We start from the raw sequence: 17570 nt of genomic DNA, 5'->3' as shown, positions 1-17570 counted from the left end.
AGTGCAGAGACACCCAATGTCAAAATGCCACAGGGCTACACATTGTTCCAAGGCGTGGACTGGGTTTCCACTAGAATGTCTTAAGGTGGTAGGATTTCTGAAGTATCTGCAGAGATGCAGCCCTTCCCCATCCCCACCCCCACCACTCATTGTAGGAAAAGCAGAGTAACTTTTGTCCTGGGAAACAACAGTGGTTGGTCCTTGAGGACCCATGCAGATTAACAGTGCTGTTGTCACTTGGTGGTCTGAGGACATAGCAAGGTATTGGCTGAGAAGACATTTACAGGGAATTCCTGTTCTCCTGCTCTCTCTTCTTATTCTGCTACTGAGCCATTTTTACCTGCTGAAGCCCCAGAAGGGTTTAAGACTTTATCTGGAGAAAAGCATAGGAATGAGCATCTAAAATTTAGGATTCCAAGTCCTTTGCTCAGATTTGGAAATCTTCCTAGAACAGGGAACTTCAATAGCATAGGATTAAGAGCTGGGACATAGGAGTCAGACCTCCTGGTTTCAGATTTTTTTTTTTTTTTTTTTGGGGGGTACACCAAGTTCAGTCATCTGTTTTTATACACATATCCCCATATTCCCTCCCTTCCTTGACTCCCCCGCCTCGAGTCCCTCCACCCTCCCCGCCCCAGTCCTCTAAGTCATCTTCCATCCTCGAGTTGGGCTCCCTTTGATCTGTCGCTAAATAGCTCTGCAAACTTGGGAAAGGTGCTTAATTTCTCTGAATCGTTTCCTTATCTACAAAGGGGACTTCATCATAATATCCATCAGAATGAATTAGGATTAGATTGATCTACAAGTACCAGGAAACCTAAGTAACAGTGGTTTTAATGAGATAGAAGTCTATTCCTCTCTCGTATAACACAGCAGCCCAGACCTGGTGTGGAGATTCCTAGTCATTCCACCATCTTTAATGGTGGCTTTAATATGTGGGCCAAAATGGATGCTGCAGCTCCAGTCCTCACACATGTATTCCATAGAGGAAGCAGGCAAAGTGAGGAGAATGAAATGGCCTTCCCCTTTATAGACATGTCCCACAAATTGCACAGCCCTCTCACTTCCTTTTGTCCCAAACTTAATCACATGGCCACACCTGGCTGCAAGAGAGCCTGGGAAATGTGGTCTGTGTTCCGGATGGCCATGTGCCTAGCTGCAATTAGGAAAGTCTGTTACTGAAAGGAAAGAATGATATTGGGGGATACAAAGGATTCTCTGCTACCCAACCTATCAGGCTATTTGAGGGTTCAGATAAGGCTGGTATAGTGCTTTGCACAGAGGCCAGGCCAAAGGAAGTGCTCCGTGAATGACTGGGATTGCTACCATCCCTCACTCCACCCAGAGCACCAGTCTTTTCCTTTAGGTTTCCAGGGGGGCACTGCAGCTGCTACACAGGAGAGTGCAGAGGGCTGTCAGGGAGCAGGGCGGGGAATATGGTGAGGTGAATGAGGCACTCACCTCAGGTGCAGAATTTGGGGGGGCGGGGGTGTGGAAGCGGGGGTATTAGAGTAATACTTTAATGTCATATTTTTTAAAAACCAGAATTAATGCAAAAAAAATCCACAGTGAGCAAAAATAAAGATGGGATCCAAATCTGCACTTCAACAACTCACTTCACCTGGTTTACGCTAATCCTAGACCTGTCAGATCCTATTTTTCCTGGCAGCCCGCAGGCCTGAGAGAATTAATGCAGTGTTAGGGGGATTAGTTTAAAACCTGGGAGATATATCTGCCATAATTAAATAGGATCGAACAAAATATAAACTCTCTAAGGTATATGGCTATCTTTAATCTATACGTTTAAAGAAAAACAATACTCCTTTTAAAATTAAGAAATCCATACAATCTAAATCACAAGAAAGAAATTGAAAGCATTTAAAATTGTACCACTAAGACAGAACCTCAGTTAATATTTTAATGTCTATATGTCCAACTTTTTAAAGTGGTATGTGTATATATACATGTGTGTATATATAAGTATACATATATATATATACTTTTTGTTTAAAATTGAATTATTCAGTATATAATACAACTTAAGTTTTCATGTAACAGTATTTCTGTATTATTACATATTCTTCTACAACATAATTTCTTTTTTAAAAAATTTTATTGAAATATACTTGATTTACAATATTGTGTTAATTTCTGCTGTACAGCAAAGTGATTCAGTAATACATATATATATATTCTTTTTCATATTCTTTTCCACTATGGTTTATCATATGATATTGAATATAGTTCCCTGTGCTATACTGCAGAATCTTGTCCTTTATCCATTCTATATGTAATAGTTTGCATCTGCTAATCCCAAACTCCCAATCCCTCCCTCCCCCACCCCCACTCCCCCTTGGCAACTGTTCTCTATATCTGTGAGTCTGTTTCTGTTTTGTAGATATGTTCATGCCATATTTTAGATTCCACATGCAAATCATATCATATGGTATTTGCCTTTCTCTTTCTGATTTACTTCTCCTAGTATGATAATCTCTAGGTCCATCCATGTTGCTGCAAATGGCATTAGTTCATTCTTTCTTATGAACAACACTCCATTGTATGTATATACATCTTCTTCATTCGTCTGTTGATGGACATTTAGGTTGTTTCCATGTCTTGGCTGTTGTAAATAGTGCTGCTATGAACATAGAGGTGTGTGTATCTTTTCGAATTATAGTTTTGTCTGGGTGTATGCCCAGGAGAGGGATTGCTGTATCATATGGCAACTCAATTTTTAGTTTTCTGATGAACCTCCATACTGTTTTCCATAGTGGCTGCACTGATTGACATTCCCAGCAACAGTTCCTTTTCTCCACATCCCCTCCAGCATTTGTTTTTTGTAGACTTTTTAATGATGGCTGTTCTGACCAGTGTGAAGCGGTACCTCATTGTAGTTTGATTTGCATTTCTCTCATAATTAGCAAAGATGAGCATCTTTTCATGTGCTTATTGTCCATCTGTATGTTTTCTTTGGAGAAATGTCTGTTTAGGTCTTCTGCCCATTTTTTGAAAAATAGGGAATGCTTCACGAATTTGCGTGTCATCCTTGTGCAGGGGCTATGCTAATCTTCTCTGTATCATTCCGGTTTTTTAGTATATGTGCTGCCAAAGCAAGCACTACAATATAGTTTCTTATGTTGTGTATATACACCAAATTTAGATTGTTTCCAACTTTTTGTTCTTATAAGTAGCTCTGCAATGAATATCCTTATGATTAAATTGTTTTTGCAATCATCTGTTTATTTACTTGATATAAATTCCTAAAAGAGGAATTGCTAGTCAACCTTGTTAAGATTGCCAAATAGCCTTCCAGAAAGTTTCTACCAATTTATTCTCCTTCCAGAAGTGTGTGAGAGTATGTGTTTCACATACCCGTGGCAACATTGAGTATAATAATTTTTTAAGTCTCTACTGACTTAAATAGTGGAAAATAAAGATAAAACTTTTACATTCACATTTCTTTAAATGCTAATGGAGGTCAAGATTTTTTTCATTTTTTATTAGTATTTGCATTTTTTAAATAAATTGCATGAAGACATAAGATCTATGATGGCAGAGACATAGCTTTTTGTTCATGTATGTCTCCCAAGTACCTATAGCACTGCGTGGAAGAGAATAAGCTCTCAATGAATATTTGCTGACTGAATGAAAGTGTCCAACAATTTCTAAGAGTTCTTTATCTATCAAAGAAATTAATATTTAGAATAGGTTTCAGATATTTTTCTCAGTTTATCATGTGCCTGTCAACTTTATTTATGGTATTCTCTGCTACATACAAGTTTTTAAAAATTGATGTTTTCCTTCATGTTTTCTCTCTTTGTGTCAGGATATTACATATACCAGGACTCTGGGTGTGTGTGTGTACACATTTTTTTCTAACTTTTTTTTTGTTTTGAATCATGTGTACCTTATTTTACTCTATAGTGTATTTGACTTTCTTAGTCTTTTCAGATAGACATATGTCTTCTGCAAAAACACACTTTTTCTCTTTTTCAATATTTATACATCTCATTTTCTTATTGCCATTCTTTAAATTCCAGAAAAATACCTAATAATAGTGGTTACAGTAGGTATCTTTGTCTTGTTTTTGACTTGACGAGAAATGCTTCTTATTTGGGGTCTATTTCAAGATAATAATTTCAGTATTTTTTTAATTAATTAATTTATTTATTGGCTGTGTTGGGTCTTCATTGCTGCACACAAGCTTTCTCTAGTTGCGGCGGGTCTACTCTTCATTGTGGTGCAAGGGCTCCTCATTGCAGTGGCTTCTCTTGTTGAGGAGCACAGGCTCTAGGCATGTGGGCTTCAGTAGTTGTGGCAGAAGGGCTCAATAGTTGTGGCTCAGGGGTCTAGAGTGCAGGCTCAGTAGTTGTGGCACATGGGCTTAGTTGCTCCGCGGCATGTGGGATCTTCCTGGAGCAGGGCTTGAACCTGTGTTCCCTGCATTGGCAGACGGATTTTTAACCACTGCACCGCCTAGTAAGTCCCTAATTTCAGTATTCTTAAGTTAAAATTTTTTTCTACTTAAGAGGGTTCTTTTTAAATCCAAAGTAGATTTTGGATTTTATCAAATGTTTTTGACACCATATTTTTGATATTTTGATATTTTGACCTAATATTTTCCTTGTTCTAGTAATATGGTTAATTATATTAATAAATTTCCGAAAATTATATCATTTTTATACTCCTAGAATAAAATCATTTCGACATAGTATTTTTTTTATATAACTCGTTTTGATTTGCTAATATTTCATATGGGATTATTATTTTTATGGTTATACATTTAGTCTATAGTTGTCCCTTTTTTAGGCTCTACCAGGTCAAGTTTTGGTATCAAGGTTATACTAGTTTTCTAAAATAAATTGTAAAGCTTTTATTTTCTTCCCTTTTAATAGGTTTTATAGCAGAGGAATTATGTGTTCCTTAAAGATGAACACATATGAAAGAACTTGTTAATAAATTTCTCTGAATCCAGTACTTTAACAGTAGGTCTTTTCCATGCTTTTTGTTTTGTGTAGACTCTCAACTTCTTTTATACAAACTCGACCATTTGTATTTTCATTTAATCAGGATTTTTAAATTTATCAACAGAGATGTAAATTATGTTTTCTTAAAATTTTCACAATTTCTTTTGTATCTTTGCCTAAATCCACTTCTCATTATTGATATTTTATGTTGGATTTTTTATTTTGGGGGTTAGTTCTCTTTCTCTCTGTTTTGGTTTTGATTATGCTTGAGTGGAGCTGGCCAAAGTAATTAACCCTGTTCAAAGAATGGATTTTGGATTTACCATCATTTCTCTACTTTTCTAATTAATTAAATTTGCTTTAAACTTATGCATCCTTCCTCCTGCTTCTCTTATATTTGTCTCTCTTTCTGAATTGAGTTAAATGCTTAATTATTTCTGTTGTTTTTATTAATAAACACACTTGAGACTCTGATTTTTTTTTATTGCCCATAACTGTGTTCGTCAATTTTTGCTAGGTTATGCTGCAGGAACAAATAATCCCGGAAATCTCATTGGTTTCTAATATCCAAGGTTTATTTCTCTTTCACATTACATCACATTGTTTCAAGACACTGCAGCTATGATCAATGTCTTCTTCATTCTGAGATGTAAGCTGAAGAAACAACCTCCATCTGGGACATGCTGTTCTCATGGCAGAAGGAAAAGAACAGTGGTGGAGACCTCAGCTTGGATAGAGCACATATATATCTCTCCCATTCACATTCTCATGGCCAAATAAATGTCAAGTGGGGGTGGAGGTGGAACACTACATCACAGAGAAGGTAGTATATAATTGGGAAAAATAGCACAATCTACCACAAAACTTTGGCAGTGTTCTAAGGTTTGAGAGGTAATAGTCTTACCGTCATTTTTTTAAGTAGTCTGCAATTACAGTTTTTGTTGTTTTCTTTCTCTTGTGTTTAGAAATGCATTTTTTTAAATTTTCAATCTTGAAAACATTTTGCTTTAAATTTTTTAACATTTGGTTTTATTTCTAGTTTTATTGCATCCTAGACAGAGAACATAACCTGTACAACTTCTACTCTTTGCCATGTCTTGTAGTCTCTTTAATGTCCTAATAAAGGATTGACTTCCTTTCAATGTCATTGGAATAATTACACAGTGATGAGAGCATCTGCCCACCAGTTGGGCAATGTTTCGATGCTGAAAGGCAATGTTTCGTTGCAAATCATTTTTTTAATGTCGTATAAAACAGGTATTTGCTTCACTTAATTTTTTCTCTTGAATTTTTCTTGTCCAGTATTATTGATAATATTGCCAACATTGTTCTCTTTCTGCTAACATTGCTCTCATCGTATTAGCATGTATTTTTGCCTATTCCCTTTAGAATTTTACTTGCAAACTTTCTGGTCACTTTGTGCATCTCTTATAAACAGAATGTAAATTATTTTTAACTAAGTCTAAATATCTTTGTATTTTGTGATGAGAGTTTAAAAATCAGTAGTTGTGAATTTAATAATCTTGTACTTACTGTGTTAGTTTTTCTCTTACATATAAATAAGTGTGTGTGCACATGCTTTTCCAGTCCTTTAAATAATAATAGTATACTATAAATACTGAAATTTTCTCATTTGCAGATAGGCAAGTCTATCTACAAATGTACAGATCTGTCCTCACTTGACTCTGGAGAAACAGTTATGCCAAATAAGTCAAACTGAAGTGTCAGTACTTCTCAAGAGTGCTTGAGCCATTTAAGCTACATTTTATATGAAAAATAGAAAAAGGAAATTACAAACTCACTTTTCAAAAATCCATGCAAGACATTCTCTCCCTTTGACTTGGTTTTGATAACAAAAAAGAAGAGAAATAAGGGCCACAGAGCTAGTTCCTATATAAGAATAAGCATAATGTGTATTTGAATACTTGCAACAGTTTTGAATTGGTTTAACAAGTTCTCTCTGTTTGCCCAAGATCCTTGGCTATTTGACCACATTAACAATATTAATCTTTAAAAGATTTTTCATATTAAAAATTTTATAGCTTTATCGATACATAATTGATTTTAAAACTGCACATACTTAGTGTATACAATTTGATGAGTTTGAATATATGCATATAGCTGTGAAACCATCACCACAATCAAAGCAATAAACTTATCCATCACCTCCAAAAGTTTCTTTGTGCTGTGTTTTGTTTTGTTTTGTTTTGTTTTGTTTTGTTTTGTGGTAAGAACACTTAACGTGAGATTTGCTCTCCTAGCAAAATTTGAAAGTGTACAATACAGTATTGTCAGTCTTCAGGTAAAAAGTTACCAGCATTGGTTTCTGTGATGCTTGGGCCAGCTTTGGGCAACTGAACTTTGGGCAGTTTGACTGCCGGAGGAAACAGCCTGCCTATAGACGTTAGAAAATGTGTTAGGTGGGCTCCAAGCTGGTACCCAACCCATGCTCGCCCACCTGCTCACTGAGCTTGCCTGGTGACCCTGTAAGATAAACTCCCTAATGCCTGGTATTTAGCCGTGGTCTGAACTGGTAGCAGAGCCTGCTCTGCCCACTGCCTCTTCAGAAACCAGACATGGGACTGTTCTGACTGTTGCCCTTCTTTGGGTTTTTACCGTTTTCAGGTGAATGTGCCTATGGTGTTAGGAGAAAAGCAAGTCCAGAGAGGGTTTTTTTGTGAGAACACAGAACAAAGACATCTAGCCTAGTGTAAAGAGCATCCTGATGGAGAAAATGGTGCCTGCTGGGCTGATGGAGAAGGAGCAGGTTTCAGAATGGGGAGGGAGGCGGGCGAGGAACTCCTTCAATTGTCTGGTCAAATGCCAGACTACTGTTTTTGGTAATCGTAGCTGTGGCCCTGAACTGTCTTTGCACACTCCTAAAGTATAATCTTCAAAAAGTTAAAAACATGACTTCTCTGCAAATATCAAAGGAATATGTGTCAAAGATTTTATGTGGCTCATTAATTAGTGGGAGAACCTGTAAGACGTTCAGGCTGTTTCAATGGAGAATTTGAAGCACAGAGATATCTATAGGCAATCAGAAATACTGGAAAAAATGCTAATAAGTGCAAATGGATGAAATTCATTTGCTTTGCTGTGGACAAGAATCATTTGCATTATTATCAAGTTTTCTACAAGTTAGTGCTACCTCTGTGATTGGAAAATAGCCTAATCAATAGAAAGCCAGTCAAAAGTGCACACCTTATAGGGTATGCTAGACAATGCCCAGCAAGCCACTGGAGAACACTCAGTGATCTCTTTTGCCCGTTTTCAAGTTTTGGACAGTTTTTCCTGATAACCCCCTTTTTAAGTTGTGAAAAAAAAAATTGATTTCAGCAAAGTCATTAACTCTATTCAGTGGGTCAAATATGTGTGAGCCCCCTGCATCTCCACCTCCCTGCCTGGATTCAGGTCTGGCCTATATTCTAATAATCTCTGCTGTGTGTCCTGGGAAGGTCATTTGGGTTTACTCTTGCTATCAAGGGTAACACATTCAGCAAATTCTTAAGCTCTTGTCATCTCCCCAGCAGCCTTTTGTGGTCGTTTTAACAGTCTGCTGGGCTGAGCAGGAAGAGACAGGTTGCTCTGGGCAGTGTTCAACAGCACAGCTCTTTGTCTCTTGTTGTCAGCCAGCCCTGTCACTACATTGTTCTTCAGGCGGCGCGCCTTTGATGGACTATCTACCCCTCATGTCTCAACACTTGGGGCAGCATTTGGAGAAATAGCAGCTCTGCGCTGTTCCTTCTGGTACAGAATAATCCCATCACAATATGGTGTGCTGTCAACTCAACTCCACAGGTTTGTTGAGAGCACCATGAGGGAGTCCCAGAAATGTAAAGGCGTGCTCCTTGTTCTCAGAGAGTCGTCGTCTGCTAGGGAGACACACCGTACACAAGGGAAAATGACAAAGGCCAGAAAAAGAGCTCAGGAGGAAGATAGGGTCCAAATCCCTACTCCACTATTCACGTGATTTTGGACAAGTTTTTTTTTTTTAAGATCATTACTGAGGTATAGTTTGTATACCATAAAACCTACCCGTTGTAAGTATACATTTCAATAAAATTATTTTAGTAGTTTTATAGAGCTGTGCAAATATCACTTCGATCCAATTTTAGAGCATTTCCATCATCCCAAAAAGTTCCCGTGTGACCAGTCAAAACTTATTCTCATCTCAGATCTAGACAACCGCCTGACCTGCTTTCTGTTTCTATAGATTTGTCTTTTCTAGAAATTTCATGTAAATGGAGTCATGCGATACGTACTCATTTGTGTATGTCTACTTTTACTTAGCATAACGTTTCTGAACTTCAACCGTGTTGTAGCGTGTATTAGCATGTATTCATTCCTTTTCAGTGCTGAATTGTATCCGTTTTATGGATATACCACATTTTGTTTATCCGTTCACCAGCTGATGGATATTTGGACTGTCTCAGTTTTGGCCTGCTGTGAGTAATACTTCTATGAACACTCAGTGGTTAATCTTTGTGTAAATGTGTTTTCATATCTCTTTGGTAGATAATACCTAGAAGTAGATTTGTTGGATTGTCTAATAAGTACCCGTTAACTTTTCAAGAAACTCTCAAATTCTTTTCCAAAGTGGTTCTACCATTTTACGTTCCCATCAGCGATGCATGAGGGTTCTAGTTTCCCCACATCCTCATCAATACTTGTTATAATCTGTCCTTTCAATTATAGCCATCCCAGTGGGTATGAATGGTATCTTGTTGTGGTTTTGATTTGCATTTTCCTAATGGTTAATGATATCAAACGTATCTTAATGTGCTGGTTAGCCATTCATCTATCTTCTTGGGAAAAATTTATATTCATATCTGGCCTATTGGGTTTATCTTCTTATTGTTGAGTTGTAAGAGTTGTTTATATATTCTAGATACAAATTCCATACCAGATATAGGATGTGCAAATATTTTCTCCCATCTGTGGCTTGTCTTTTCATTTTCTAATTGGGCAAATTATCTAAGCTACTGGAGTCTAACTTCAATTTTTGCATATACATTGTGGGAAAATTAACAATACCTATTTTCAGGATTGTTGAAAGGGTTAAAAGAGGTAATATATGTGAAAAATACTTAGCATACAGAGTTTGGAAATATTAGAAAGCTTGCTGGATGTTTAATGAATAATCTGACTATAAGAAAGGGTGTGGGAAAATGCCAAATTGCAGGTAGACAGTGAGTGCTTCACTTGTTCAGGGAGGAAAGAAATCAAGCAAGAGCTGCCGATTCCACAGCTCCACAGTGGGAGTAAAAGCTTGAGATGTGCATTGGACGATGAAAAACACTGGACATAGGAAGGTAGTCCAGGATAGGGAAACAGCCAACAGAGGCACAGAGGTCAGAGGAAGCAAAGCGTGTGAGAATGGCAGAAGGGTGACCAATTTACTACAGTCTCTTTTCTTCAAACAGGGCCAAATATCGTGAAAGCCTGATGTGATTGAGTTAGTATATATAACAGACATTTTGTCCAGTTCTCTAAAACTCAAGTTAAAGAAAAAAAAGTGATCTTTCTGTTTGAAATGGGAAAATCAAAGAAATAGCAAAAATATTCTAGGCAATGTAAAAATATGTCACCAATCCTAAAAAAAAATTGCACATGTATTACTTGACATGGGGACACTGTGGTGCCTGACGAGGCTGGTCAGGGAATGCAACCCAGGCCAGCTGCCCCAGATGTGCACTCTCTGGGGGCATGAGCCACCGTGCAGTCTTGTAACCTGGGCCAGTTTAAAACTGAGACTGGGACTACCCTGGCGGTCCAGTGGTTAAGACTTTGCCTTGCAGTGCAGGGGCTGCGGGTTTGATCCCTGGTCAGGGAGCTAAGATCCCACGAGCCTCATGGCCAGAAAACCAAAACATAAAACAGAAGCAATATTGTAACAAATTCAATAGACTTTAAAAATGGTCCACATCAAAAAAAAATCTTTATTTTTCTTTTTTCTTTTATTTTATTTTTTTGCCTGTACTGGGTCTTCATTGCTGCATGCGGGCTTTCTCTAGTTGTGGCAAGTGGGGGCTACTTTTCATTGTGGTGCCCGAGCTTCTCATTGTGGTGGCTTCTTTTGTTGCAGAGACAGGCTCTAAGCATGCGGGCTTTAGTAGTTATGACACACAGGCTTAGTAGTTGTGGCGCATGAGCTTAGTTGCTCCTTGGCATGTGGGATCTTCCCAGACCAGATATTGAACCCGTATCCCCTGCATTGGCAGACGGATTCTTAATCACTGCGCCACGAGGGAAGTCCAAAAATTCTTCTAAAAAAATTTAAAAATAAAACAAAACTGAGACCATGTTTTTGTCAAGGAGTTGGCAACCAAACACAGTTTTAAGAACCAGAGCCACTAAACCAGGAAACCAGGGCTGTTATGAAAAGAGGGTAAACCCAAAAAGTCAGGAATAATAACAGCTGATGTCTATTTGAGCCTACTACAATACCTGGAACTGGGTCAAGTTTTTACATGAATGGTCTCATTTAATCTTAGCTCTTCCACGTGAAGTAGGTCCTGTTATTGTCCCCATTTTACAGATGAGGAAACCAAGACTCAACAAGCTTAAGATACATGGCAGAGCTGGGAGTTGAACTTAGACAGTCTGACCCAGGCCCTTGCCCTTAAGCACAGTCTCTCCTGACCACGTGCCAGACTGGGCTCAGTGGCATCAATGGCAGGAATCACTGCCTGTTTCTCTCAGTATCCTCGTCAGCCAGCACAGTGCCTGGCATAAATACAGGTACCTAAGAGTCATATACGGAAGAGAGGCTGGCAGGGACCAAAGCCGAAGCAACACCTAACATCACAGTAGGAAGCTGAGCACTGCGTGAGGCATGATGAAGACATCCTCAGGGAAACACCATGATCAGCTGTGAGGTGCAAATGCAATAACATGTGGCTAGTAGGAGTCGCAGTTCCAAAGTGCAGATCATCTACCTCTTAAACATCCATTTGAGCAGTTCCAGGCTCTGCCCTCTATAGTAATAACTCCACGCACCCCACTTTATTTCACAAGACTTTGTGGAGCCAGTCCCATAACTGGCCATCTGGGGCTTGTGTATGACCCAGTGTCCACTACAGGAGTAGATTCAGCGAGAGACCATCACACTTGCAGCTGCCTGGGACAGACTGGAAACTGCTCCTCCAGCCCGCATCATCCTGCCCGGCATGGCGGTTCAGAGTCAGACTGTATCTGGCTTTTGCCAGCTGCCTGATGGCCAAGGAGTTTAACCTTTCTGGCCTCAATTTCACCTTCTGTAAAATGTAAATAATAAGAGTTTCTACCCCAAAGAAAGCCATAGGGCTGCAGGAAAGCTTAAATAAAATATTGCCTTTAAAGTCATGAGCACAGGACCTGGCATTTAAGAAAGGTTCAAAAAAACTGTTGGTGTTATCAGTCTACTTTCCCAGGTGCTAGTTCCAAAACCCCTCTCAGGGGGGAGCATCTCTTTCGCAAACATCTCACATCGTTCTTGTGCAGTCTCAGGCTGGGATACACAGGACACAGTTGGGGCTGATTTGCCCCTCTTCTCCTGTGCAGAGAAGGAGTGGATGAACTCTCTGAAGATAAGGCATCCCTAATGCCCTTCCCTCCTCCATAATTCTCCACCCCCTCTTTTTTCCCCTTTCAGCCTACTAGACAAAGAATGAATGTCCTGGCGTCTCGCCAGATGTAACAGGAAGTTATGAATGAGGATTGCACAGGACAGTTGACTCTCTACAGAGATAGGCCCCAAATTAATCCTGAAGGCTGGGCAGTAACCACAGGAAACTTGGAGCCATGAGGCCACCACTTAACACTTACATATCTCTGTCTATCCTGGAGTGGTAGGCAAGCAATAGCCTAATCCACTAAAGGCCTGGGGGAGGTATTGTTAGTCATGGACTATCTGAGATCAACCTTTAGGAACATACACTCAGGGCCAGAATCTGGAATCGGGCCACTGGTGGGACTAGAATCCTTATATGAGTCTATGAGGAATGTCACAGAAAACTTCCAACAACTGGTTAATGTCCACCAGTGCTTAGCAAATTAGGCTTGTGTTGAAGAGTCAATGCCCAAGGGACTGATTTATTGAACTGCCCTAATTAGGATCTTGTAACACATCAAAGGGCCATTAAAGAAAAAAGTGCTGGCTTCAGAGACTGAGGAGGATAACAGACATGGTTTGTCTCTTTGCCAGCCTCAACAAATGCCATTCTGACACTGCAGTGGGCTCTAGTGGTACAGCAGCCATCAACTGAATGAAAACATCGACCCATCTGATGAAGCAAGCATGGTGTAACATCGTCCCCATGTCCATTTTCTCCTTTTCTAGCCTTTCTCCCCCTTTAGACATCTGAAGCTAGCTCAGAGTCAAAGCTGGGAAAGCTCCTGGATCAAAGAACCACCCAGGACAACCTTCTACTGAGGATTCAGAACTAAGCTGAGACAATTCACCAGCTTCTGGATCATGGTTCTCTTCCCTCTATCACCACCATGCCTCCCATATGCATCTTCCATTTGAAACTCCTTAACCACAAATGAAAACAGCTCTCCCCATAGTCACATCTTGCCAAACAATCCAGCCTTGCTGCTAAGAGTATAGTGCCATAATTATTTCTACCCAAGCTTCAACCCCAACACTGCCAATTCACTCTCTATAAACTTCAGTAAGATACTCAATCTAAGACATGTTTACACTACCAGCTGTAAAATAGATAGCTAGTGGGAAGTTGCTGTATAACAAAGGGAGATCAACTCAATGATGGATGATGCCTTAGAGGGCCAGGACAGGGAGGGTGGGAGGGAGTCGCAGGAGGGAGGGTATATGGGGATATATGTATAAATACAACTGATTCACTTTGGTGTACCTCAAAAGCTGGTACAAGAGTGTAAAGCAATTATATTCCAATAAAGGGCTTAAAAAAAAAAGATAATCTCTCTGTCTTGGTTTCTTCATCTGTAAAGAGAGAGAATTAATAATTACCTACTTTATGGGGTTGCTGAGAGGATAAGAAATGTATGTCAATGGTGTGGTACATAGTTAGAGCTTGATAAATATAATGTTGTTATTACACACATACTATAATGATAAAAGGAAACCTGGATGACTGTGAGTACCTAATAAACATTGACAAACAAGTCTTTATAGAAGGCCGTCCCATGGCCAAGACAGAGAATGCCTCTCAGAATATCAAGATGCCCATGTCAAGGTATCCTAGATTGCCCCAGGTGCAAAACATTCCACAGCCCCAATAAGATTCTGTGCTTAACAGATGACTGGATAAAGAAGATGTGGTACATATATACAATGGAATACTACTCAGCTGTAAAAAGGAATGAAATTGGGACGTTTGTAGAGTCATGGATGGACCTAGAGACTGTCATACAGAGTAAAGTGAGTCAGAAAGAGAAAAACAAATATCATATTAACACATATATGCAGAATATAGAAAAATGGTGCAAACCAACAGTTCTACAAGGCAGAAATAGAGACACAGGTGTAGAGAACAAACATATGGACACCAAGTGGGGAAAGCAGGAAGGGTTGGGGTGGGATGAATTGGGAGATTGGGATTGCCATACATACATTACTAATGAGAAAAAAAATATCAAATTGTACACTTTAAATATATGCAATTTATTGTATGTCGGTTGTATCTCAATAAAAGTTCTTAAAGAAAAGAAAAAGGTCCTATGCTTAGCTAATTTTCTAAGCTGCCATTTTTGCTGACACGAAGAACACAATAGAGAAAGTGCCAGTCACTCACCACAAGAAACAGGGCTGCTTGGCTGATTCCAGGTCTGGTGTGGGATAAGTCTAGAGCTCCTTGTCATACCAGGCAGCAAGGAAGCTGTCCCAGTCCACTGAGGTCAAGGCAAAAGGATCAAGAGCTGTCTAAAAAGAGGTTCCCACTGGCCAGAGATGGGGCAATCTGAGTATCAATTAGGATAATAACCGCTACAATACATCAAATGTATTATAGGGAATCAATTCATTATTTTTTTAATATTTATTTTATTTATTTATTTACTTTTAATTTTTTTGCTGCATCGGGTCTTAGTTGTGGCATGCAGGATCTTTCCTTGCAGTGCGTGGGCTCTTCGTTGTGGCATGTGGGCTTCTCTCTAGTTGTGGCATGCAGGTTCCAGGGTGCGTGGGCTCTGTAGTTTGTGCCATCTGGGGTCTCTCGTTGAGACATGTGAGGTGGTGCACAGGCTTAGTTGCCTCGCAGCATGTGGGATTGTAGTTCTCCAACCAGGGATCGAACCGGCATCCCCTGCATTGCAAGGCAGATTCTTTACCACTGGACCACCAGGGAAGTCCCCAATTCATTATTTTTAAGTAAAAATAATGGTAAATAAAATAACCTCTCCAATGTGAACTGAACTTCAGAGTAACCAAATTGTTGATGAGGGGAGGTTTCTCTTTAGAGTTTCCAGCTGATAAATGCAGAAGGGATGATAGACTGTCACCATTTTGCAATACTAACAAATTAATTTACTTAGGCAATGATGATCATAATGGCATAAAGAGAAAGACAAACATTTTGTTCCTCCTGATGAAAGTACATACCATCATCTATAAAGTGGTCTTGTCAAAAGTATCACATTTTAATCTGATCAAACTCTAGACCTAAATACTGATTTGCAAGCAATTCAGACACATGAAAACATGCTAAATGACGCCATGAGGATACAATCACAAACTCTAGGCTGTGAGAAACTTTATAGGACAAATGATTGATTTCTTCTACAAAGAGAAAGCTGAAAAGAGAGAGAGAAAGGAGAAGCCTATAAATTAAAAAGCAGCCCATGCTGAAAACGCCAAATGCTGGTGGGATGTGGAGCAACAGGAACGCTCATTCATTGCTGGTGGGAACACAGAATGGAAGACGTTTGGCAGTTTCTTATTAAACTGAACAAACTGTTAACATATAATCTATCAATTACATTCCTTGGCATTTACCCAAATAAGTTGAAAATTTATGTCCACACAAAAACCTGCATGTAGACGTTTATTGCAGCTTTATTCATAATTGCCAGAACTTGGAAGCAATCAAGGTGTCCTTCAGTAGCTGAATGAATAAACGAACTGTGGTACATCCAGACAATGCAATATTATTCAATACTAGAAATAAATGAGCTATCAAGCCATGAAAAGACATGAAGGAAACATAAATGAATATTACTAAATGAAAGAAGCCAATCTGAAAAGGCTACATATTGTGTGATTCCAACTATATATGACATTGTGGGAAAGGACAAAAGTATGGACACAGCAGCAGATCAGTGGCTGCCAGGGATTAGTGGGAAGGGAAGGATGGATAGACAGAGCACAGAGGATTTTTAGGGCAGTATCTGTATGATCCTATAATGTACATGTAACTGTGTGATATTATAATGGTGGATACATGTCGTTGTATGTTTGTCAAAACCCATAGAATACACAACACCAAGAGTGAACCCTAATGTAAACTGTGGACTTTGGGTGATAATGATACATCAGTGTATGTCCCTCCATTGTTACAAATGTACCGCTCTGGTGCAGGATGTTGATGGAAGGGTATGTGAGGATGGGGGCATAAGGGAGCTCTTTGTACTTTCCACTCAATTTTGTTGCGAACCTCAAACTTCTCTAAAAAATGAAGTGTATTTTTTAAAAAGGCGACCCATGTGAAAAATCAACCAATTACAATGCATGAACCTTATCTGGATCCTGATATAAACAAGCTATATATGGGGGTGGGGTGGGAGAAAGAGAGGAGAAATGACATTGAATGATATCAAGGAATTATTATAATAATTTTAGAGATGATAATGTACTGTGGTTATGTTTGAAAAATAGTTCTTGTCCAAATACTGAATTCTGAAGTGTTCATGTAATACTGTGGAGTCTGAGATTTGCTTTAAAAATATTCTGGTAGGAGAGCAAGTGAGTAAGAGTATGCATAAAATAAGATTGGCTGGGTGATGGGTGCATAGGGTTCATTATAATAATTTTTGACTACTGTTTATGCTTGAAATTCTCCGTAATAAAAAGTTAAAGGAAAAGGGCAGCACCAGTTGGGGTGCCACATCCAGCCTCACGGCCACACCTATGCTGTGATATTACTTGGCCCCATGAACAAAGTTCTGGAACTTTTATCACCAGGGAGCAGGTCCAACACTTGAAATATTAAGCCAGTTAAGGCATTACAGTCTGGGAACCTCTGAAAAGTTAAACAACTATTTCCAACCATTGGCTCCGGTACCCATCAGGTCTTCTGTGGTTGACATGTTTAACGGGAAGGAAGACGCTGATATTGCTTTTTCCCCTGCAATGGCTATTTAAAATTTAAGTATCATGGAGACCGTCTCTTGACACTGGTCTAACAAAGGGGAGACAATGAACATTTGCTGAGTCTGTTCTGTGTGCTAGGCACGAGGCTTGCATCATCTTATTTAATACTCAGAAGAGCCCAGGGAAGGAAGGATTAATATTTCCCATTTTGAAATGGAGAAACTGAAACTCAGAGAGATGTAATGGTCAACTAAGACCACAGAGGTAGTGAGTGACTGAGCCAGGATTTGAACCGTGGCCACCTGAGTACAGAGCACATGTTTTAAATCTCC

The 17570-nt window shown here is 39.2% G+C and overlaps 1 non-coding gene across 1 annotated transcript; it reads right to left on the bottom strand.

Annotated features, from left to right (window-relative positions):
• Nucleotides 1-3009: 3009 nt before the first annotated feature.
• LOC130852915 (U6 spliceosomal RNA) lies at nt 3010-3118 on the bottom strand. The gene has a single exon (XR_009053615.1). It is a non-coding gene; the product is annotated as a U6 spliceosomal RNA (small nuclear RNA).
• Nucleotides 3119-17570: the final 14452 nt, after the last annotated feature.

Source organism: Hippopotamus amphibius, chromosome 4, assembly GCF_030028045.1.
Source record: "Hippopotamus amphibius kiboko isolate mHipAmp2 chromosome 4, mHipAmp2.hap2, whole genome shotgun sequence".
In the NCBI taxonomy this organism is placed as follows: Eukaryota; Metazoa; Chordata; class Mammalia; order Artiodactyla; family Hippopotamidae; genus Hippopotamus; species Hippopotamus amphibius.
The sequence above is the reverse complement of the archived record's forward strand: the minus strand, read 5'-3'. Positions and strand labels throughout refer to the sequence as shown.